This window comes from Lactuca sativa, chromosome 7, assembly GCF_002870075.4.
Source record: "Lactuca sativa cultivar Salinas chromosome 7, Lsat_Salinas_v11, whole genome shotgun sequence".
NCBI lineage: Eukaryota > Viridiplantae > Streptophyta > Magnoliopsida > Asterales > Asteraceae > Lactuca > Lactuca sativa.
Window position 1 is genome coordinate 169,147,166 of NC_056629.2, and position 25,803 is coordinate 169,172,968.

At 35.8% G+C, this 25,803-nt stretch overlaps 2 long non-coding RNA genes across 3 annotated transcripts; both read right to left on the reverse strand.

The window, feature by feature from the left end:
• Positions 1-6,076: 6,076 nt before the first annotated feature.
• Positions 6,077-8,710, reverse strand: LOC128126980 (uncharacterized). Of its 2 annotated transcripts, XR_008224946.1 has the most exons (6): positions 8,595-8,710; positions 8,363-8,454; positions 7,661-7,924; positions 7,102-7,575; positions 6,341-6,434; positions 6,077-6,203 (listed from the first exon to the last, which is right to left on the reverse strand). It is a non-coding gene; the product is annotated as an uncharacterized LOC128126980 (long non-coding RNA). The 2 variants fall into 2 exon arrangements; XR_008224945.1 differs by lacking the exon at positions 6,077-6,203 and having other exon boundaries at positions 6,220-6,434.
• A 10,601-nt stretch (positions 8,711-19,311) lies between these two features.
• LOC111912004 (uncharacterized) lies at positions 19,312-22,454 on the reverse strand. The gene is made up of 7 exons (XR_002857028.3): positions 21,820-22,454; positions 20,839-20,967; positions 20,504-20,750; positions 20,096-20,433; positions 19,948-20,031; positions 19,648-19,851; positions 19,312-19,528 (listed from the first exon to the last, which is right to left on the reverse strand). It is a non-coding gene; the product is annotated as an uncharacterized LOC111912004 (long non-coding RNA).
• Between the last annotated feature and the right edge of the window lie 3,349 nt (positions 22,455-25,803).

A 25,803-nucleotide genomic window follows, 5' to 3' on the forward strand; every position in this document is an offset into this window, starting at 1 on the left:
CAACCCCCCCCCCCTTTAGTTTAGTTGTAGTTAGTTGGTTTTATTACATTATTTTTCTTAGATTGCATTGGTGATTGAATACAACCATTTCCCCGGGGATCGATACCCATATTTACCATTATATACGTTTTATTTGCAAACAAATGGTGTAATTTCCTTAGTGGACTTGACATCCCATCAGATCTCATTGAAACGTTTACATTCAATTCCTTTGATGCGAATCATTGCCATAGTAAATTGATTTAGGATTTAAAATTCTGATCTTTTTGTAACCTAATATGAATTTTTATTAACTTTCTTTTAATGCTAGTTTCTCTCAAAATATGGTATGTTGTTACTATTTGGTTTTCTAACCTAAAATTGGTTTGGAATTCAAAATATGATATTCTGTTATTATTTGTCTATGCGACTCGAGTTACTTCAAAATGACTACAAAAACTAAAATAAACAAAAAGAATATGCATGTTTTGATTTAAACAAAAACAAATTGCCAATACAAAAACCTTATTGGATTCATGTATGACTTATTTCACTAAATTTAGAATGCAACATGTTTCAACTATTATTTTAATAATGTATAGTTTATGTTTTTTTAACGAATGTTTAGCTTTATTCTTTTAGAATGCACTGAATTTAGAATGCTTATAGTTTGATTGTTTTAAAGAATACATAGTTTTATTTGTTCGATTTTAAATTTTTTTTAGGAATCCTACTGTTTCATTTGGATAAAATTTTAATTAATCATTTATATATTGAATATGAAGTTATTACACAAGCACCGCCATAAAATATTTGGCAATGCATTTATGGAGAAGCACTACCATATTCTTCACGAATCTCCTGAATTGTTTCATAAGTTTTATCAAGATTCAAGCGTCTTAAGCATCTTAAACATCTTAAGTTTTATTCTTAAAGAATTTCATTTGTTATTCTTTCAGAATGTCATTATTCTTCAAGAACGTTTTTTTTTATCACATTCAGACAATGTAATTATTTGATATATTATTAGTTTTATAATCATTTTTGTGTATTCTTTCAGAATATACTTGTAACATCCCGGAATATCAAGAGTAGAGTTGAAGGGCTAAAAGTGTAAATGGGAAAGGGCAACCCGGCGAGTCCACGAGTGGACTCGGCGAGTAGGGTCGTGTCTCTAGTCGCGTGTTAAGTGACCAACTCGGCGAGTAGCATGGATGGACTCGGCGAGTTGGTGTTGAGTGGAGAAAACCCTAATTTCGAGGGTTGAGCCCTATATAAAGAACATCATATCTTTTCCCCAGTCTCTTTACCATTCCTTGAGTTCCAGAAGCCCTAAATTCGTGTGGAGACCTCATTGTTGAGTGAATTAGAGCTTGGAGAAGGATCTTTGGTGCTTTAAGATTGAAGATTGGAGGCTTGTATCAGGAAGCTTGGGGAGATCAGGAATCTACAGTTGGTTGGGCTCATTCCAGGGGTAAGGAACCATTTCCTTAAGCTATTTTCTTCATGGGTTCATGTGTGGTGGTTAATATGACATCTAAATTGAGATAGAAGCTTGGATCTGAGGATGCTACTTCAGATCTAAGCTTGTGATGGTCCTATATGTCATAAAGTCCCGATTCTAGAGTGTTTGGTGAAGCTCTTTTGTCCCAAACCCTAGCCCTAGAGTGTAATATGCCTAGATCTCTTTGGATCCACGTAAAGTTTGCCACTTTACATGATGGATGGCTTGTAAAAGAGTAGATCTATGGTTTAGAGCTTCTGCATGGCTTGGAAAGCCTCTGTATGGTTTCAGATCTAGGGGTACTCGGCGAGTCACAAGGTTGTACTTGGCGAGTTGCTTGAAGATAGGCTGGAACTCGATGAGTTAGAAGAACAACTCGGCGGGTTGGTTGAATATGGGCAGGAACTCGGCGAGTTGGTTGCAGATAGCCTTGGACTCGGCGAGTCTGTTCTTGGACTCGGCGAGTTTGGTCGTGAGGTCCTAACCTTTCTTTTGGTTGAGCTGTGAATCAGTGGGTCAAGGGATAACTCGGTGAGTCGAGTGTGAAAGGACTCAGAGTTGTTGGACTCGGCGAGTCTCGGGGTGACTTGGCGAGTTGAGTCACAGATTGGGGAAGTTCTGTGCATGGGGACTCGGCGAGTCATCGGGTTGACTCGGTGAGTAGAGTCAGTCAGGGGTTGACTTTGACTTTGACTTTGACCAAGGGTTGACCAGTTGATTTCCGAGGGCATTTTGGTAATTGTTGGCTTTTGTTTTGAGTTCAGAGTTTTGGTGTTGGCCAGTGTTGGAGATCGTATCAGTGGTCGGAGCAGCTTGGGTTTATCTTTTCAGTCGGCAGTTGCGAGGTGAGTTATCCTCACTATATCAACAGGGTCTACGGCACCAACTCCGGCCCTTTATCGGATTGTGATCCGTGTATCGTTGTTATGTTATTGCTTTGCTATGTTGAATCCTAGTAGTTAGGATGGTATATGTTAGAGACCTGGTTAAGGTCGGAATCCTGGTACATAGGATGATGCTATGCTAGTGATCGTTTAGGTCGGTATCCTGGTTAGGATGATGTTATGCTATGTGATCTGTTAGATCGGCTTGATTGGATGCGATATGTTATATGATTGAATGTTTATGTGCACATGGTTGTTGGACTGGGGTTGGTTTGAGGCGGGATCTGCTTTGTGCTGTAGGCCAACATACCCAGGGCGGATCGGTTATCCTGAAGTCCCAGAGAGCGGTCCGGATAGGCTGCAAGCTCCAAGAGGGCGGACCAGACGTGCCGAAGCTCGGAGAGTGGACCAGACCGACTGCAGGCCCGGTGTGGGTGGACCAGTCATACTTTAGACTCAGAGAGTGGACCAGGTGGATTGAAGGCCCGGTGCGGGCGGACCAATCACATTGTAGACTCGATGTATATGGCTAGACTCGGAGGGTGGACCAGGTGGACTGTTGGCCGGTGCGGCGGACCAGTCACACAATAGACCCGAAGTGCATGGTTGTTTTGTGTTCTATTATGTTATGGCATGTTATGCGTGTATGGTATATGTGGTTGGTATTTTGGGGATATCTCACTAAGCTTTCGGGCTTACAGTTATGGTTTAATGTTTTATAAGGTTCTTCAGGAGACCGTGGCAAGGCAAAGGCGAGATCGTACCGCTCCTCATGATTATGTTTTGTGAAGTGATTCTGGGAATACTCTGAAATAATTGTATTGAAAACCTTTTTGTAATAATTTTGTGAAGTCGGGTTGTTTTTGAAAAGTCTAAATTGGTTGGAATTTTATGGTCGTTACAATACTTATTCTTGTTTTCTTAAACAATGTTATATGCAAAAATTATATTTCAAAAAATTGGACTTAAGAATGTATTATTCTTGTTTTCCTAAAGAATGTTATATGTAAAAAATTAGATTCCTATGTATTCTTAAAGAATGATATGGTAAAAATTAGATTTCTATGTATCCACAAAGAATTATATTCTACACATAAGATTTGTCAAATGATGATATTGTACACATAAGAATTGTAAAAGAATTCTATTGTAAAAATCAAAATGGATGAATTTTAAAGCTGATTTCAGAATTGGTTATGAATACATACAATATCTATGCATGTTATAAATGTTTTAAATATAGAGTACTAAATATGCATTAAATTTTGGATTTGTTTTCTTGTTTTAATATAGTGTAATTGACTGAAATACACTTACAATGATATTAGTATTATTATATTCTATATACTCTCCCATTTTAATACCATACATCCCAAAATCATATCCCTTCATTCTTTTCATTCGTTGGTCCATAATTGTTCCCACGACCACACAATGATGTGGTCGTTATTAGAACCTACCCACATATATATATATATATATATATATATATATATATATATATATATATATGTATATATATATATATATATATATAAACATAGTGAGAGAACTATTGCAACCATTCCAAGCCAATAGTCACAACCATTCAATTCCAATCGTTATAACCTATACTTCCAGTACTTCCTCTTAAGCTAGACTTATTTCATTCCCAATTTTTTCTTCAAGTGATTAGAATCTCCAACTTGCACAAAATTTATGAACATACATGTCATATCATTTGATCTTTAGTACTAGAATAGTTCACTTCCAATTCTTGATTGCTGACCAATTCACGAATGAAATGATACATTATCCTTCATGCTTGTTATTTTTATGGAATACATGATGTTGACATAGAGCAATAGCATTTTTTATCACATAAAATTTATGTAACTTCCCCTTCAGAATGGATTAACTCATTCAGAAGTACTCATACCAACAAATATTGTCACCATGTAATAGAAAGAGACATGTATTCGACCTTTGTAGATGATAAGACACTGACACTTGCTTCTTAGGTTGCCATGACACCACCCCTGATCCAAAACTGAAAATATAGCCTACTATACTTTTACTATCATCTATATTGCCTCCAAAATCACTATCATTAAAAACTACTAGTTTTATTTATCAAATTTTCAATATATGATCCCATGGTTAATAGTTATTTTTCACAAACCTTAGTACTCTTTTACTAGTCTCCTAATGAATTTTTTTGGCTCCTCCATAAACCATTGAATTATGTTGATGACAAAAGTGATATTTGATTGTGTAATAGTTAAATACATGAGACCTCCAAGAAGACTACAACATATACTAGGACTAAAGTTCATCTCTGAGGTATTCTTTGAATGTTTCAAACTATATCCCATGGGGTAGATTATGAACTTGAATCATTCATGTTAAATCTAACAAATAAGTCATTGGTCTACCTTTTTGGGAGATGGAGATTATATCTTTTTCTCTCTTTACCTATATACCAAGGAATGAGTGTAGGAATCCCAAGTTAGTCATCTTAAAATCCTTTTCCACGAATCTTTTAGAGTTTTTTATCTTTATCTTGAAATTCTTATGAGAACCATGTTAGAGATTAAGCACTTCGACAAACAGTAAATGACTTCTTACACACAAAGTAATAATGTAATAAGAAATAAGAACACAATATTTAACATGGTTCACACAATATGATAAATCGATATACGTCTATAGGCAAATAAAAGAGAAATAGAAAAGAGAGAGAGAGAGAGAGAGAGAGAGAGAGAGAGAGAGATTTTATTGATAACCGTCAAATTACATGTTTTTTCTTAGAGTTACACTAATTCTAAGCGATCCTTTTATAAGAGCAATTTGACCTAAGATTTTTCAATAAGGTCGAGGCTATGAAACACTAGTACAAAACTGGTCTTTAGCCACACAAAAACCTATCACTATAGATATTTTATGATGATTTTTTTTTCATTCGTTGTGAAAGGAAAGGTCACATTATTAAAGGTAAGTTATGGTGACGTTTATTGTGGTGATAATAACTCATAAAAAACCGTTACTATAGGTAAAAACGTCACCGTAGGGTACTGATTTTTGTAGTTTTTCAATCATTTTTTGATAGCTGTTACCATAAAGTACTTTCTCTCACAAGTTGTTTTGTTTTCATGACTATTGCAGACTTTTAGTGACATGTAATATATTAAAATATGAACATAAACTAGTATTCGTCACATGTTTTTTCATTTCTCATGGCTATTGTTGACTTTTAGTGACACGCAATATATCAAACCATAACCAGAAACTACTTTTAATCACATGTTATGTTCCTTTGTCATGCCTATTATTGGCTTTTAGTGACATATCTTTTATTAAACTGTGACCATAAACTACTATTAGTCACATCTTTTTTTTCTTTTTTCATTACTACTTCTGACTTTTAATGACACATAATATACTAAACCATGACCATAAACTACGTTTAGTCATATTTTTTGTTTTTTCATGACTATAATTGACTTTTAGTGACACACAATAGATTAAACAGTGACTATTATTGACATTTAATTATATATATTTTTTTTTAATGACTATTGTCGAACTTAAAATCATTTATATGCTAAATATTGATCAATTAACATCATATACATTATTTTGATCAACTTAAATTAACAAGCATATAATACAAATTGTCTAATACATTAAAAATGTCTAATACAATTACATACAAAATATATTGGATGTTTAACAACTTAGTGGTTGTTAAATGATCTCATAAAACCCGCTGATTATTATTTCAGTTGAGTTAGTCTTCATTGTATTTCTACATGAATCTCTTTGTGCCTTCGAACTTGTTCATGTAATTCATACACCTAAAGAATAGTCGGTCCAACATATATAATTAGTATATTTACTTTAGATTTACCAATAATAACAATGTACTAGTTTAGTTTCGTTATATAACTTATAAAGCCTTAAAAGACATGAATAAAAGGAAATGTGGACATACGCATTTGCAGTCCCAGTAGTAATATTAATTCGGATGTCCCACGTTAGAGGAATTCTAGGTCCTGCATCACCGCCTCGGCCTTGGTGCCTTCGACCTGAAAGTATAGTGAGGAAGACTCACCTCACAATGCCAAACTGTGTTGAGACCTCTGACTTCTGACTCACGGAAAATCCCGAACTATCACATAAAACAAACATAAAAAAACCCTATGGCTGACTCATGTAAACATCTTCAACCAACTTCACATTGAGGAAAGTGGTTTTGACATCCATCTGCCAAATTTCATTATCATGAAAGGTAGTTATGGAGAGCACTATCCTATGCAACCATTTTTCCAAATTTCCACTGTCAACGTACTCATACACAAAGGAGTTGTGATGGTATGGTAGGAAAAAAGAAAAAAACCAAATTTAGGTTAGAATATTCAAAATAATTGAAAAAACACCACAACTTACTTTTTTACCTTGTTTACTTAAATTTGGAATTGGATATTCTTTAATTATGTAAATCATTTGGTTATGTATTTAATATTAGGAGAAAAAATAAACCTCATAATTTTAATTTGATCATGCAACCAAAATGCATTACAGCTAATGATGTCGTAAGAAACTACCTCCTAGAAGCTTCTAGGAAAAAAAATCCAATTATTAGGACAATGTTTTCATACTTTGCATTGCCAATGGTATCAATTTCCAAGATTCTATGTAATGTATCTTGAGAAAATAACCATCCCAAAAAAAATGTGCTCAGTATCAGCTTACCTTGACGTGCTGCTATGATAGGTGGTGATAGGAACGTTAATTCTGCGACGAGAGAGCGGTCACAGAAGGAACACGATCCATGCAAGCCCACCAATTGAAAATAATCACTTTAAGATGATCTTACCTGCAATAAATAGTAGGATTCTCCACCGGATCAGTCAATATAGAATCATTCAAATTTCTTAGGACATGAACATAGAAATTCCCATCCGAGGATCAAGAACATCTCCAAGAATCCCTGCCATCATTTATAACCACAGAATCCAAAAAAAAGCAATGACATCAGAAAACTCATTAACCTCCACGAGGTTGTTGGGAGTTCATTTCCATGCCTAATTAATCGAATTAGGGCCCATTCTCTCCGACACCAAACATGAGTTTTTTCTTGTCCAGTTCAAAGAGAGAGGGAAGAGTGTATCAAGGTTGTTCACACCAATCCCTTTATCACGCCACAAGAGAGTACTCGCACCCGACCTTATGCAAATATAAAAAATGGAATAAAAATGAATTTTGATATCAGCCATATCATGATCCACCGTAGAAATATTTTACCACACACCTTGGAAAGATTTTTAAGCCATAGACTTGACAAGTTTTTTGTCAAGATTATAAATCCCACTGATAACTGTAACATTACAAAATTCATAAGTAAAAAATCATTTTTAATTCAACTAAACATCCATCAAATCATCAAATCAAACCATCAAAGTATGCTAATGTGAAAATAGTTATCAGAGTACAAATCCCAAAATTATAAAAATGCAGAAACATGGGTGGATACGTTGCGATCAAGCCACTCCATTTCCCTTCGAACTAGAAGTACCTGAAACATAAAATGGGAGTAGGACACATTACACTGAGAGTATACATATGTACGCCCCACGTACTCCCTTGATGGCCAAAAGTCACGTTAAGTACTTAATGCATTAAGACTCATCATCCAAACCACATATTTTGCTCTTGGGGATGTCTTAAATGACAAAGTCATCAACTTGATGCCTTTTCATGGCTCAAAGAGGCACAAATCCAAACCATAAGTCCAAATTATACTTTAATATCCAAGATCTCATGCATGGATGAATGGGGGCGTACAAGCCCCCTAACTTTATGACTTTATATGCTCAAAATGCTCAGAAATGACACTCAAAACGATTAAGAACAAACCAAGTCTCAAAATTCCAAATCTTGGGACCAAAAACACAACATAACATGGTCCAAATCTAGATCTAGAAAAAGAAGCATAAATGTTCAAGCTTTATACCTTCATAAGCTTGCAAGGATGATAGAAGTTTTGGATCTAAGAGCTTGAGATTTTCCAAGCTTCAATTGTGGACTTCGTCTCTTCTAAGAGCACTAAAAACCCACAAAAACCACTCAAAGGTCTCAAACATTTCTCAAAGGGGTTAGGGTTTCATAGAAACTTCTTTGAGACGAAGGAGGCTGATAATCAAAAGGGTCTTGAGGTTAAGGTGATTAATTAATAGAGTCCAAACCTTAAAATTTGGGGCTTTCCCCAAGATCGAGTACGCCCTATGTACTCTAGGTACGCCCAACGTACCAGGGGGAAAACCCCGTATCCAAACTTCAATAAGGTACGCCCCACATACCTGAATTACACCCAACATATTAAAACAAAATAAAAATAATTAAACATATAGAATATAAGGAATTTACATAGGAACTAGGCGTTACAATAAAACACCTCCAAAGAGACAAAGGACCTGTCTTGAAACTCGAAAACTATTTGATTAGGGGAGCCCAGTTCAGCGACAGTAAGGATCCAACTCCAAAACCTCCCTTCTTTTTAGCACCAAGAATTAATTTCCAAGCGACCCAATTAACTTTATTTTTCTCTTCATTACCTCCCCATAAGAACCATCTCCGCATCTTATCTAAGATACTGATAATCGACTTCAGAGCTTTAAACAGAGAAAAGAGGTACAAAGGAAGGCTTCCAAGAACCGACTTCACAAGCGTTAAACGCCCACAAAAGAATAAAGTCATGGCCTTCCAAGATGAAAGATGATTAGGCTCTATCAACAATAGGTATCTAATATCTCTTAAGGGCCATATTAGCACCAATTGGAACCCCTAAGTACTTGAAGGGGAACAAACCCACATCGGAACCAAGGATACGAGCACAACTTGAGACCTTATTCACCGAAACACCAATTCCATATATATATATATATATATATATATATATATATATATATATATATATATATATGACTTGTGAAAGTTAAATTTTAGACCGGACGATGCATGAAAACGCCTTAAAATACGAGCTAGGTTAGCGAAGTTGGAACATTTCCATTCACCAACAAAAAGGGCATCATCGGCATTAAAGAAGTGAGAGATCATATGACCACCATTAGGAGCTTGAATGCCATGAAATAAAGAGTTTTGATGAGCCAATCTTAATGCAACATTTAAACCCTCCATGACAATAATAAACAATAATAGAGAAATAGGATCACTGTGGCAGACACCCTCGTAATAGGAAATTACTTTGTTGTTGATCCATTTAAAAGGACCAAATCATGTGAAGATGGGAGACATTCCTTTATCCTAAATCGCTATTTATCACTGAAACCCATTTGCGACATCACCAACTCCAAATAATTCCAGTTGATAGACTCGAAAGCTTTATTGATATCAATCTTCAATAAGAACATTCTGGACTTTGATTTTTTAGCCTAGGAATACATCTCATTAATAATCATGGGACCGTCAAGGATATTACACCCCAAAATGTACGTCATTTGAACTTCATCAACCACATAACCAACCACCTTCTTTAATGTAAAATTAAGGATATTTGCGATGATTTTATAGACATATCCGATGAGGCTAATGGAACGATAATCACTTAAAGAAAGAGGGTCCTTTACCTTAGGAATCAAGGTAATGAAATAAGAGTTGCTTCCTCTAGAAATATTCCCAACCGATTTAGAATGTTTGACAAACCGCATGATGTCATCATTCATAATAGGCCAATAATGCTTTAAGAATTTGAAATTAAAGTCATCGGGTCGTGGTGCCTTCTCATTCCCACAGTTACAAATAACCTTTTTATATCTTCAAGTTCAAATGGTGCCTCTAGGCAAATTCTATCCGCATTAGAAAGCCTCGCGAAATTCCGATTGATGAAAGAAGGTCTGGTAGATCAGTTTTCACGAAATTTTTCTCCAAAATAATTCAAACTTCCTCCTTGATTTACTCAACATCGGTGACTTAATTACCATTGATCATTATCCTGTTCACGCAAGGTCTCTTGGTTTTTATCTTGAGCGAAATATGGAAAATGATAGAATTATCATCTCCATGACTTACCCATTTAGTTTTTTATTTTTGAATTAAATAATCCTTTTTAAGTTTCTCCATATCGGTAATTTTGATTCTACTTTCTTTTAATTTAGCTATCTTCAATAAGGTTCATAGACTCTTCTCGGCCTCAATATCCAAATCATTCACCAATTTTTTAAGTTCAAGCAAAGCAATACTTTATTTATCAAATTCACCCCTTCTCCAAAGTTTAATGGAATTTTTGACAAAATTAAGCTTATCAGAAATATATTTGTTGGGAGCTATGAGTGCGAAATCAAGTACCATCCAGGCAAAGCGAATGTGGTAGCCGATGCCTTAAGTCGAAATGAATACTCGGGTCGTCGAGTAAAGACGTTAACAATGACCATCCATTCCCATCTATCCTCAAAAATCAAGGAGGCTCAATAAGAAGCCTTGAAGCCAGAAAATGTCGCCAATGAAGCATTGCGTGGAATGGAAAAGAATCTGACAGTCAAAGAAGACGAAGCCTATTATCTTATGGACCGAATCTGGATACCAAGGTTCGGTGGATTTCGGTACATGATAATGAATGAGGCTCAAAAAACAAGGTACTCTATCCATCCAGGTTCCAACAAGATGTACCTGCATATCAAACAACATTATTGGTGGCCGAATATGAAAGCAGAGATTGCTACTTACGTTGGCAAGTGTCTTACTTGTTCCAAAGTTAAAGTGGAGTATCAGAAGTCCTCGGGTCTACTTCAGCAACCCCAAATACCCAAGTAGAAATGGAAGAGGATAACAATGGAATTTATCACCAAATTACCCAAGACGGCAGACGGTCTGGATACTATCTGGGTGATCGTTGACCGATTAATAAAATCCGCCCATTTCCTGCCAATAAAGGAGACATACAAAATAGAAAGGCTAACGTGAATATACCTAAAAGAGGTGGTGAGACTTCATGGAGTCCCCATATCTATTATCTCGGATCAGGATAGTAGATTCACCTCTCGTTTTTGGCAGTCGCTCTAGAAAGCATTGAGAAGCTGACTGGATATGAGCACTGCATACCACCCTCAGACTGATGGCCAAAGTGAACGAACTATTCAGACTCTAGAAGACATGCTCCAAGCATGTGTAATAGATTTTGGCAAAGCCTGGGATACCCAACTGCCCCTAGTTAAATTTTCATATAACAATAGCTATCACACAAGCATAAGAGTCGCTCCCTTTGAAGCCTTGTATGGCCGGAAGTGTAGATCACCTCTCTGTTGGGCTGAAGTGGGTGACACACAGCTGGTCAAAGGGCAATCGCCAAACAACACCCTTACACGACTAGAAATCATTCGAGAAACTACAGAGAAGATAATCCAAATAAAAGCCCGACTCTAAGCATCACGTGACCGACAAAAAAGTTACGCTAAAAAACGACGAAAACCCCTGAAGTTCCAAGTCGGAGATCGAGTGCTATTAAAGATCTCTCCCTAGAAAGGGATAATCCGTTTTGGGAAACGGGGAAAGTTAAACCCGCGATACATTGGACCGTTCGAGATTCTTGCCCGAATTGGTCCGGTGGCCTATAAGTTGCAGCTACCCCGTGTTCCACGTATCAAATTTGAAGAAGTGCTTATCAGATGAAACCCTTGTTATTCCTCTAGAAGAGATTGAGATAAACGAGAATCTCCTGTTCATCGAAAAACCAGCCGAGATAATGGATAAGGAAGTGAAGCGCACGAAAAAGAGTCACATTCCGATTGTGAAGGTTCGATGGAACGCTAAGCGTGGACCGAAATTCACTTGGGAACGCGAAGACCAGATCAAGCAGAAGTACCCTCACTTATTCTCGCGTTCATGATCCTACCTTTCAGAAGAATTTTGGGACGAAATTCCCTCTAACGAGGGGATGATGACACAACTATCATTTTTTAGCTCGGAAATTATGTCCTCAAGTAAAACATCAACTATTGTAAGGCTTGTATCAACGCATTTAAAGTTTACATTGTGATTCCTAATGAACCGTATTTTTATAATGCAAAGCATATATGTCTCTCAATCTCACCCAAATCTCTCTATATATCTCAAATCTCTCCCAAATCTCTCTATGGATCTCAAATTTCTCCCAAATCTGCCTATGAAGTTTTCTTAGTCGAAACCAACTCAAAATGAAAGGAGAAAACTTGAAGGAGCAAGCCCAGTTCAGAACCCTTTGGAGGCTTCGGACCCTCCCATCAGGACAATCTCGCTCCAGAACCCCCCCCCCCCCCTCTCCCTAGTTCGGAACCTCCTGTTTAGCTCTGGAAGATCTTGCATGCTTCGGAACAAAGGCTTAACTCCGGAAATGGAGGATTTGCTCCGGAACCTCTTGAATCCACTCCAGAAATTAAGAACCGACTCCAGAACTTGAGATGAACTTCGGAACTCACCAAGTGACTCCGGAACTCACAATTTTACTCCGGATTTTAGACAATTTTGGACCTTTTCTTCATTTTAAGGTATTTTGACAACGGGAATTCCACCAAACTCGTATTTTACATAATTTAGACCCCTTAAACCCTTATTTTATGCCAAATTTGAATATTTTAAACATATTTTCATAAAACAATAATTAATATTTATAAAAGTATTATATTAAATCATAACGTGATAAGGGGGCTCGACTTTATGATTTGATGTGATTCCCCATTTCCCATGCAAATCCCTATAAAACACAAAATAACCATGGATAACAAAGCTTTGTCCTCCAGTACTTCAACCAAGTATCAAGTCACTCCTTATCCTCCCTATTAGAAAACGTGAACTACTCTTCCTCATATCCCACTTCTCATATCCACACTCTGTGAACTCCTAAGTGTGCTCTCAATTTATTCAAGCTTCAAGTTAGATTCCTTTAAAGCAATTGCCTGAAATTTTTTGTAAGTATCTCATCTTCATGACTAGTGGTTCTCCACATTATTCTGTAAATTTCATTATATTTACACATAAAAATTATGGGTACATATTCTTAGGATATTCTAAAGTTCAAAGAGTTATCAAACCCTTCAAGCGTTAGAACTTGGAAACTCCTTAACACCTCTTCAAATCATCCAACAAGCTAAACCAAGGTGAGCTTCATACCCCTACTTTTTCGAGTTTGTTTTATTGTTTTTGTGGGAGAATACAAGTCAAAACCTAGTTTTAAACTTTGATTTATTTGCTTGTTATGCTTGTATGCTAAATTATATGTGCTAAAGTTATGAAAACTCCAAGAACTAGAAATCTTGGGTAAGTCTCAAGTGTCTGAATCATATTTCACAAATTATACAAAGAAGCAAGAACTAGTATGTTACAAAATATAAGTTACAAGTTTTTATGACAAAAACCATAAGTATTTACGTCAAAAATTGCTTAAACAAGTGTTTTGGAGGAACTGGACCACTTTCAATAATTCACATAGCTTTGAGCCCCCTTTTGACAAATATGAGTCTTATTTGACAAATTATAAAATGAAGGACCATTTTGCCAACATCAAGAATATTGAGTCATTTGGACAAACCAGATTTAAACAGGAATATTTTCTACAAACGGAAACGAAATATTTAGTCAACGAGTACACCGTTGGTATTTATGTAATAAATAACGGATTACAACGATTTTTGATACAAACACCTGTTAGTATTCTAGTCAGACGCATATTCATAGTACCTACACTATTATATTTATATATATATATATATATATATATATATATATATATATATATATATATATATATATATATATAAAATAGTGTACACTTTAAGTCCTGTAAGAGTTATAACCAGAGTCTCTTGGAGGGTGAGCAGGAATTTATGTATAGATCTATACGGGGTTGACACCCCGCACCTTCGCTGTTCGCTACAACTAGACCGGTCAGTCTAAGGTGACAAATGTCTTAAACGAAACCGACATCTGAAGAACTTCAGAACAGGCATTCCGTCATATTAGTATGGTTATAACGACTCACTAATAATACAACAGTTAATATTTAGTACTTTACACAATTTACACCTTTCGATTATAAACAACTAACGTCTGGATATATCAAACGAAGCTTTTACCACACAAATCCTAGGGTTTTAGTATTACCATTTTTATAGATCAGAAAATATAGGATTTTCTGGGGAAAACGGTTTTATATGATTACCAAAAACGATAAACTAGAACACATATGCAACTATACTTGATTAGAAACAAGACTTATAACCATTTGATAAGAAAATATGGGATTTTCTAGTTTTCCATCTAACACGTATTTTTATACAAAATGCTTAGGAACTCACCAACATATTATATGTTGACGTTTTTCAAACGACTTGTATTCTCAGGAAATCAATAGGCGGGTCAGTGACATGGGGATTCAAGATTATTTTGACGTAGTTTGGAATTTATTCAATGTTGTCTCTTTTGTGTATTTCAAGAACATAAACAAGATGTAAAGCAATATAAGTTTGTTATATTGATGTATGATGTTTGGATTTGCTATGCTTCATTTATATGCAATTGTTATGATACTGCACAATGACGTCACCCGCTTCCGGACGTTTCCGCCGTTTTAGTCCGGGGGTGTGACAAATTCCCTGGGAAGGTAGGTGATAGAAGTGTTGGGGAAAACAAACATGAAATACGAACAAACTAGAATACGATCCATCTTGCATAATTTGCAGCGTTTATCACATCAATAAGTAAAACATCCACCTCCCTTGTTGAGATCAAGAATTCCAGCATCACAAATACATTTGTGGAAGTCGGGTGCAATTTTAGGGCAGAAAAAAGAATTAAGCCTTTCCCCCGGTCTCCTGACAGCATTGAAGTCGCTAAAATAACCCAATTCCTGGTCCTCAAGTTCATTAGATTAAGATGTTTTCCCCTGAGAATTTTCTTCTCAACTGGCGCTTATTGAGCATATACATTAGGCCTTATGGTATACTCATAACGATGATGTCCGTGGTCTATGTGGCGACGAACAAAAAATATGAACACCACCCCATACTCTTAGTGGTGGTCAGTGGTGGAAAAATTCGTGGTCAAATGTAGTGGGGAGAACGGACAACAACATCCAATAGATTTTTTTTCTCTCTCCATGTCTCTCTATCTCTCTCTACATTTTAATTAATTAAAATATATATATTTTTTAATTTAAAAATTAAAAAATAAGAAGAATATAGTGGTGGGTATCCCATAGATTTAGTGGTCAAATGTGGTGATGAGGTGACACCCACCACTATAATGGTTAGTGGTGGGTATAACGGAAGGCCTTAACAAAAATAGTCTCCCCGATGATACCTTTCCAATAACCAACAACCGCCAGGAAAAATCTAGACTTGATGACTGTAATAGCAGTAAAAAGGCTTTAATCCCATAAATTAACTAGGCCACTAGATTTCCCAACATATTCCAGAAAATTCGATACCCTAATCGCAACTACCCCACTAGTCTCCAATATCAGAAGGAAGAATAGTGAATCTCGATTCTTGAAGACAACAGAAAGAGACCTTATTCTCCATTTTCAATCTCTTGAGATAATCGTGTTTATGTGATTCACTCATCCCCCTAATATTTAGAGATAGGAGGTTCATGAGGAATTTCTGATAATACCACCTCCATTGACAACATCCAAGAAAGCTTGATTACCACTGTCAATTTTAAACCCCACTTAAATACCAACATCAATGGTGCACTCTAACTCGTAGGAAGAAAAAGGTTGTGAATTAAGGTGAATCAACAGGATTATCGCTCTTGTGCTCACCAGATGGACATATGACAATTTGATTTAAGTCAATGGAGCCGAATTTTGAAGATAGACGCCGATCATGATCACCAATTCCTTTTTTTTCGTACGATAATGTTTAAGAGTAGATGCACCAAGCTCGAACTATATGTTATTTTGTGCTCTAATGGACTGCAGCCTAGAATTAGGTCTAGGCGACTTCAGCTCAACAGTAGTACCACCAAGTTGACTACTCAACCTAGCAAGAGTGGACCCCGACAAATTAAACCCTACACAATTATTCTCTTCACTTTCTAAACTTTTGGGATGCGCCATATGACCCCCACCATCAATGCATAAGGACTCTCTAAACTTTGTCTCTTCGTTTTCTGCATGAGCATGCATGGTCTTGTCCATTCCAATACCCACAGGAGAATTCACAGCCATCAGAGTTGTCGAGCGCCCACCGGCTTGATCATTTTCTTTTGGATCAATCTCACCATCATCAAGGGTCGTATTCTCCTATATCCGGGTATCATAAACCCCGTCAACATCATCATCAAACTCATCATCCAACTCCTCATTTGATTTCGACGAGAAGGGCTTGAATGGAGTGCATTCATCAACAATTTCAATTATATCGATTCTGCATGCAAGTCCATCAAAGACAACATTCACACCATCGTTTATCCTTTTCCTAGCAACAGTTAGAATACATAGCTTTCCATAAGAAAGATCATTACGAGTCCAAAATGGACTGTGTTTAGCAACGCCTTCCTGAAATTACAGGCCACAGCTTCAAAATTGGTTCATCCAAATCATGAAGTGGTATTCTCGTGATCTTGACCTATGAAATTCTCTCAAAATGAACCACTTTCCTCCCCATATGATATAACCAGTTAAAACATTTCAACCAAATGCTTTTATTTTCCTTGAACACTTGAGCTGTCCCATCCGATTTGAATTTGATGATGATTTGCATGCCTCCAAGATATTTGGACTCCAGCACGTTATATTCTTCTAGAAATCATTTTTTGTTGGTAGTGAGTTGGGTGCGAAAAAATTCACATGGATAAAATGGAAAATTGTAATGACTAGAAAAGATGATGGTGACTTAGGAGTGAGAATTTTCTCTGATTTAAATATAGCACTTTTTCAATGGAAGTGACAGTTTTTTTTTAATAACTCAGATGTTTTATAGCTACAAGTTATTAAAACCTCTATGGTGAAGATGGGCATCAGAAAACTTCCATTCCTTCCATTTATGTAAGCCCCCTTAGGTGGACATTTTACATTCGTCTACACACGTAAATAATAAATGTTAACATTGAACAGTTTGTGTGAAAATACGAGGAATGCTAAGAACAATCGGTTTTTGGATGAAATTTGATTGGGTGAAATTCCATTAGAAACTCGTTTTTTTTATTTTTTTTAGACTTTTTTTGTCTTGATATTAAATCAGTAAAACTATCCTTATTCATATCTAATTTCTAATCCAAGCTTGGCAATCATGCTTGTGCCATGAACCTCGAGGAGGGCCAAATCGGATCAATGGGTCGTTTTAAGGAGACTTTGCAAAGTGTGGTCCTATCATATCAAAATGATAGATGGAGCCATGGAGGTGGGATCTCAAAGCCAATGAGGATTATTCGTTGTCATCGATAAAACGTTTAATTGGCGAATGCATGTTAATTGTTGATGGTTCACCTACATGTTGTTGGAACAACCTAGTTCTGATAAAGGGAAATGCTTTAGCATGGAAGATAAAGCTACACAAGTTGTTGACCAAATATAAACTTGGCAACAATGGAATTTATTTGGACAGCCTTATTTGTAACATATTTGTGGATTGGGAAAAGAGAAGCTTGATCATACTTTTTTTCTTATCAACCCTGGTGTTTGGGCACAGATTGTGTTAGTGATTAGGGTTTACATCCAAGCTGTTAGGGTTTAGCCATTAGGCTTTAGGTATTCCCTATATGCTTTAGGATAAAACCATGCTGCTAACCACAACCTGCAACCACCGCCTTCCACCTCCAACGACCTTCTCTAATAGTCATTGGAGGTGCCTTCATTATGTTCTGTATTTTTCCTTTTTTTCTTTTCCTCCTAAGTAATAAAACAGCCACCGACATCAAACTAGAGCTCTTTTATCGGTTTCTTCCACTGTCTCGTCTACTTCTGTCTCCTCCTCAGATGAACCTTGCCTCTGAGCCTTCTGACTTCTCCTCAGCTAGCTAATTTTTCAAATCTCTTTTCCGATTCAGACCCTTTTGATGTTGTTGTTTCCTCCCTCCAATGGCACTTTCTCCATCGGGTAGCCTCTGATTTGTAGTCGTTTCTTTCTCTATCAACATTGCAGTTGCTGATCTCGCTGGAATTGGCTCTATCCACCGCAACTCAAATCCTCTTTCTTTCCCGTTTCCTTTCTTCGGACTCCCTTGACGTTGGTTGCATGACCATTACCGCCGCAACCAGTCTTCTCTTTTCCTACAAAGGAATCACCTATGGTTGTTGCTTCTTCTCTCTTCTTTTCTGACGAGCAGTCGATGTTAGCCATCATTTTTAGAGCTCTACCACCGTCGATGCCGCTATCTTCATCTAGTTTTTATGTTTTCTTCTTTTGTTTATTTTTCCAGTTTAATCGTCTCCACCCGATTAAACTGCGGGCAATACTAGAAAACAGCCCTTTAATGACGCGCAAACAATGACATGCGCTGATACAGGACGCGTATTTGTGCGTGCCCTAAAAAATAATGTCAGTTTTACAAAATTTGAAGGATAGAGGACACGCATTTGTGCGTGCCCTAAAATTAATGTCCAACGAAAAAAATTAAAAACACGGAAGGCACATAAATTTAAGTGGGTTTCGTGTAGAGATCACTACAAGAAATACGGGTATTAGCGGCGACAGCTGTCGCCGCAAAAAAGTAGGTTTGTCGCCGCTAAAAGTATTAGCGGCGACGCGTCGCCGCAAATACGTCGTCACTAATGCCCTTCTTGTCGCCGCTAATACTTATATGTCGCTGCTAATACTTACCTGTCGCTGCTAAAAACTCGTCGCTGCTTAAAAGCGTCGTTGCAAAAGACTCTTTTCATTTTTTTTTTATTTGTTACAATTTTATGGAATATAAATCTACAATTTTATAAAATCAGTTATATTTAACCCATACACAACCAAAAACAATATAACAATTATAAAATATTAATCCACAATCAAAAATATTAGTCCATACAACCTAATTAAAGTATTCTTCTAAACAAACATTTCACAAAATCCTAAAATTCATACTCCTCGCCATCACTCTCATCATTTTCTTCATTATTTGGTGGTGACAATGAACGAAACCACTCTTCTAATGCCGCAGAACATGTCGGGTCCTTCAATATCGTTTGTAGCATTTCCATCTACAAAGAAATCAAAATATATTACCAATATATCATAATAGTATTATATTTTTCAAAAACTACCAACATATCATTATAGCATTATAGCATTATACTTTTCAACTTAAACAAACAATTACATGTGATTGTGGTGGTTCCTGTCTCATCGGTTGTTCTTGATCATAGATAGACACAACGGTAGGGGGTTTACGCCTAATGCCTCTAATATGTCCGCTTCGAACACCTAATATTTTTTCAAAACATCTTCTTGTATCACTTGGCGTTAGACCGCTTGCTGAAGAAGAAGCTTAGGTTTGTTGATTGATCTCCTGAAGTAAAGCATTCTGTATTTTCAAAAAATGATAAACATCATAAAAATATATTACTAAATACCCATGACGATATAAATACGTATATGAAAATACAAATTAACTACTTACATATTGTTGCTCGGCTGCAGGACTGTAAAACACCCATTGGCGATTGGAATTAGCCTTATGGAATGCTTCGATTCGAGTGATATCCTATTTAACAAAAAAAATAGATTTATTATACTTTAAATAAACATTTAAATATATTATAACTTACTTCTTTGAAGCATGGATTACTGTACGAGCTTGACCCCCTCTGTTTACAACTAGTTGTTTTGCACGGACTTCTTTGTCGTCGAACGACTTAAAAATTCGGGCGATTGAAAATGTTCGACTGTCTTCGCACAATTTTCTGGTGACATACCATTGGGGGGGGGGGGGGGGGGGGGGGTTGTTTAGTGCCATTGGGATATCTGCAGGCCCCCCAATATCCTTAAAATAAGAATGGGCTTTACTTTTTCGGCCTCTGTAAACTTTTGCAAGACTCGAATCAATGCTCCGCAACAATTGTGCACGCTCCGGATCCAAGTTAACTTTATCCAAATCAAACTTATTCTACAAATACAAAAAAAGTTAGTTAATTAAATAACAATCACACCGAAGCTTAAAATATTATTCAAGTTACCTTTAGATGCATAACTGTCGCATTCCTTAACGCGGGGGAAACATTGTCCCAACCAGATACGTTTAAAGGGACGTTGTTGCACAAATACCTCCCAATTTCATGTATGAACCAATTAACAGGCTTCCCAACAGGGGAATATGTGATCTCCTGTCAAAATTCAAATCCACAGTTTTTCCCTTGTTTGCCCTTATCCACTTTCCTAGCTCTATATTCTTTGACAAGCCCCTTCTTTTCTTTTGAAGCTCGACTGAAAAAATACAATTAAAAATATTAGTCACGATAACTTATAATAAATTAATTAAAATAGCTAATAAATATATCATAATAAAACTTACCATCACCTCCGTGACCAAGGCCCATAATATCGGCCTGTTCATGTTGTCCGCGACCAAAGCCTCCTGGAGATGGTGGATCCCCAGCTCCATCACCTCCGTGACCAAGGCCCATAATATCGGCCATCACCTCTGTTACAAAACAATTTATGATTATAAATAACTATATTTAATATCTAAATTAATAATAGAATATTTAATTTAATAGTTTTACAAAGCAATTTATGATTATGAATAATTTTAAAACTAAAATACCACATAAATATTAAATTTGATTTGAAAATTACTCTTTGTAATATACACACTTTGTTTTTCACACATTACATACATAGATACACACACTATACATACAAATACATATAAACATTTTCCTACACATATTCATTATAGCATCATACTTCTTTTTCTATTATAACAACCTAATTCCAAATAATAATCATACAAAAAACACACAAAAACATAAAAATACCACATAAATATTAAATTTGATTTGAAAATTACACTTTGTAATATACACCCTTTGTTTTTCACACATTACATACATAGATACACACACTGTACATACAAATACATATAAACATTTTCTTACACATATTAATTATAGCATAATACTTATTTTTCTATTATAGCAACCTAATTCCAAATAATAACCATACAAAAAACACACAAAAACATACAAATAACACACAAACAGATTTCCGGCGACAATTCATTCCAAATTCCAAACCAAATAATACCATACAAATAACATACAAAAACATACAAATCAAAAATATAATTTCAAAAGTCATGAAAAGGAACATGTGGTAGTGTAATTTAGTGATTTTCCGGTAAGAAATCCAGTTTTCCGGCAACAATTCCGGCAATAGATTCGACAGAAGTAGATTTTCCGACAAGGGTTCAAAAAACATTAAAGTAAACACTTAAACCAGTAAAGAAAACTTCAAAACAGAAGTTGAATAGAAAATAGGGAAGAAATCAGACCTTAAATCGAACTTTTGTCGCAGGAAATGAGTGTGGTCGCCGGTAATAATGGAGCTCCACCAGTGGCCGGCAGTAATGGTTGCCGGAGACGAGTCACGTGGCGCAAACGAGGTCGTCATCGGAGGTGCAGTCGCCGATTATCGTTAGAGGAGTGAAAGGAAGCAGAACGAACAGGAAAGTGACGCAGTGGGGGGTATCTGCGACGAGTATTAGCTGCGATGCGTATTAGCGGCGACGCTAGGGTTTTAGCGGCGACAATAGGGTATTAGCAACGACACCCCTGGAGGGAAAATATAGCGCCCTTTTTCCTCATTTCCCACCGTTGGATGAAAAGCAGATCGAATGGATATGGTTAATTTGACGTGGATCGACACCGTAGCATCATTAGCGGCGACACCAGCTATTAGCAGCGAAACCAAATCCCTAAAAAATTCAAGTACCCCGCCTTCCCCAAAAATCGAACCTCACAATATCTTTCATGGAGTCGGTGATTGGGGGTCTACGACTCCTCAATCGCATTCATTTTCACTATTGTTGGTTCATTAGCCAATTATCAACCACTGCTCGCAGCACTTGGTCGTCGTCAGTTTTCCATTTCCACCGACAATTATGCCAAGAGAAACTACGCCAACAATGTGTCTGAATACAGTACCGTCATTCGATCTCTCACTTCTCAAAGAAGGTATGTCTCTCACCGCTCTTTTTTTCATTTCTTACTTAATCAACAGCAGCACACCCTTTTTCACTCCACTCTTTCTCTCTATACAAACAACCAAGAAGCAGCAACAGCAGCACAAGAAAGATGGGAGAAGGAAAAGGCTCATCCTTAGTTCATCTTCTAGTTATCATCTTATGTTTAGTTGCTTTTGGTTTCACCATTGTCGCCATAGCACCGTACTTTCTCTTTCTCTCATCTAAATTTGATCTGTTTATGTTGATTTCATCTGTAAGCTAGGGTTTTCTGCTCGATTCCTCCATTCGCATTTATTTTCTCATGTTTGGTACATGATTGAAGGTTGAAGGAGCCATGGAACACTCGTACAGCTACTATTCTGGTTATAATGGGACAGACCAGGTATATTCAATTTCTCAACTAGAACGTGTGTGTGTGTGTAGTGAAGTTAGTTACATAAATTTTGTTCATTTTTTGATGTTGTTCCTAACTTTTGAAGGCTTCTGGAGCTTATATCTTCCTTCCCAATGCCACATTTCCAATAAAATCTCAAGGGCAGGTAAACCATACTCTTTTGGGGTAGTTATCTACTACTGTTGTCTGTTGCAAGTGACTAACGATTTCTTTTTGTTACAGAAAGCTTTTACTATCATAAGGGGTCCACTAATGGATGAAGTGCACCAATAGTTAAACTCCTGGATATATCAGGTCACCTGTGTATACAAGGAGAAGGAACATGTTGATGTTGAGTTTATCGTAAGAATTTTATTCCTTTTTGATTTAATGTAGTTGTAGCAGTTTCTCGTTGACACTTGACCAGAATGTGTGTGTGTGTGTATTCTCTAATTACATATCTTATTTTTGGTACTATCAGATTGTACCTATCCCTATAGATGATGGTGTTGGGAAAGAAATAACAACTCAGATCACAAGTGCCTTGAAGACAAACAAAACACTCTATATGGATTCTAACAGGAAAGACTTCATTAAAAGGGTATATACGTTATAGAATATTGTTTCTGTACTTGTCTCGCACATGATAAAATTTACTGTTTTGCAGGTTCATGATTTCAGAACAGATTGGGAGCTGCAAGTGAATGAACCAGTTGCTGGAAATTATTACCCAGTACGTGTTCACATGTCATCATTGTAGTGTTTTTTATGAATTAAGTAATAAAATGATTTGGTTAGATAAATCTTGTATGATCTAATAATCTTTTATTCTTTTTGGCTACATCACCTAATATTTTTCTTTTTGTGCTCTGTTTGTATGATCAATTCTGCAAATGCTTATTATGGAGATTCCTGTAAGTATTAGTTCAAACTCATTATGATTTTCTTGAAAATATTGTTGTAACCATTGTTCATTTTTCAATATGAATGACTCTACTTTGTATTTTATTTATTTGTTTTTGTTTTATCAGAAGGTTGGAATTGAACTGATTGTTAACAAGGCAGAATTTCCTAAGCACCAATGTGCAAATGTTATAGTGGCAAATGAGTGCATTGATTTACCTTCAGAAACAAATGTTGAAGGCCTCAAGTCGGGCCTTGTGGATTATGTTCTCAAGCATGGGAATAAAAAAGATAGTATATGCCATTCTTGCTTTACAATCGAGTAAGTTGTATGTGGATAAGATCTAGTTAAGGTAGCTGTGTTATTCAGATTACCTGATTATTATTGACCACACATTTTCATCCTGTTGCATTAATGCTTTTTTTTAGGGATCACTTGAAAGTAGGAAGTAGGGAGGTCTAGAAAAGTTATAGGGATACTAAAACAACAATAGAATCTATGAGAACCTTTTGAACCTTGTGTTCTTTTTTTATAAGAAATTGAAATAATGTGATCTAATGTATTTTGATTTGTTTCTATTGTATTAAACAGAACCATATAGTGGGTATACGGTTGACCAAATTAATCCATTTGACGCAATTTCTTCTTTTAGGAGGTGATTGAAATTGCTAAACCGTTTTTAAATGAAGGGGAGAATGTAAAAAGTATAGTAGCTCAAACAGTGCCTCTTATTACCGCTCCTGTCATTGTAAGTTTTACCTTCTTTAATAACATTATTTATAAATTTGGAGGTACATTAAATATAATCTTTTGTATTTTTTATTTTTTATTTACTTAACAGTTTTGTATTATTTTTTCAAAGGCTCTATCGAAAGGTATATATAACTAACATATATAGCAACTTACTTTGATTTGTTTTAATTTTTATCTAATGTGTTTTTTTATACTATTACAGGTCAGGCACGATACTTCTAGGACCAAACAACCAGTATCTCACTAAAATTGTTTTTATATTTGCTAAGGTTAGTTGTTTTTTTTTTTGGAAAATTAATAGAGGGCAAAGTTGTCATTTCAGATGTTTACTAATGTTGGTATATGTTATGTGTCTGTGTTTGTGTAAAATAACAACACTAGTTGTACAGATTTTCAATAGTTATAGTCTATTATTACCTTATATGAAAATAGTTATACAATATGGTATTTTAAACCCCATGACCTAATTTGTAATTTTTTTTATTTAAAAAGCTACTAATCATAATTATCTCATATTATTTTGGTTTTTTGAAGGGTGATTGTACACGAAGTAGTATGTTAAAATTTGGTTGCCAGGTACTTTCAACCTCATTACACGATTCTTAAAGTTATTTTTTTTTTTTATTTTTGGCTTATTTTTAAATATTGGGATTTGTTGGTTTATGTGAATCCGATGGTTGCACTATTTAAATTTGTAGGTCTTGTTGATGTACATAGTGTCAAGAAAAGTAGCTTGGGTGTTCTGAAGGTGGCAACTAGTTCTTGTAGTTCAACTATTATTGGTTGATGACTTTCATCTCTTTCACATTTGATGTATTACATTTGTCTACTATTGGAATGATTATTTGTATGACACTAACTTTTGTGCAATGGATTGTATTTTTCGTATATGGTATTTTATTTCGTATATATACAAATATATATATATATATATATATATATATATATATATATATATATATATATATATTTAAATATAAAATTACGATACGCAAAAATGTGTGTCATCTTCAATTATGACATGGCCTTTCTTGACAGCGGTTTTAATGATACGCATTGCATGTCATAAATGCATGTAGTAAATGCGCGTCGTCTATACACGACACACAAAAGCGTGTCGTCTTTCGTTATGATAGGGTCTTCCTTGACAAGCATTTGCGCGTCGTCTGAGCGTTTTACGACACGCATTGTGTGACAACCTGGAATTTTCATTCGTACAAACTCTAAAGTCAATAACTTCGATTCAAAGTCAATTACATTT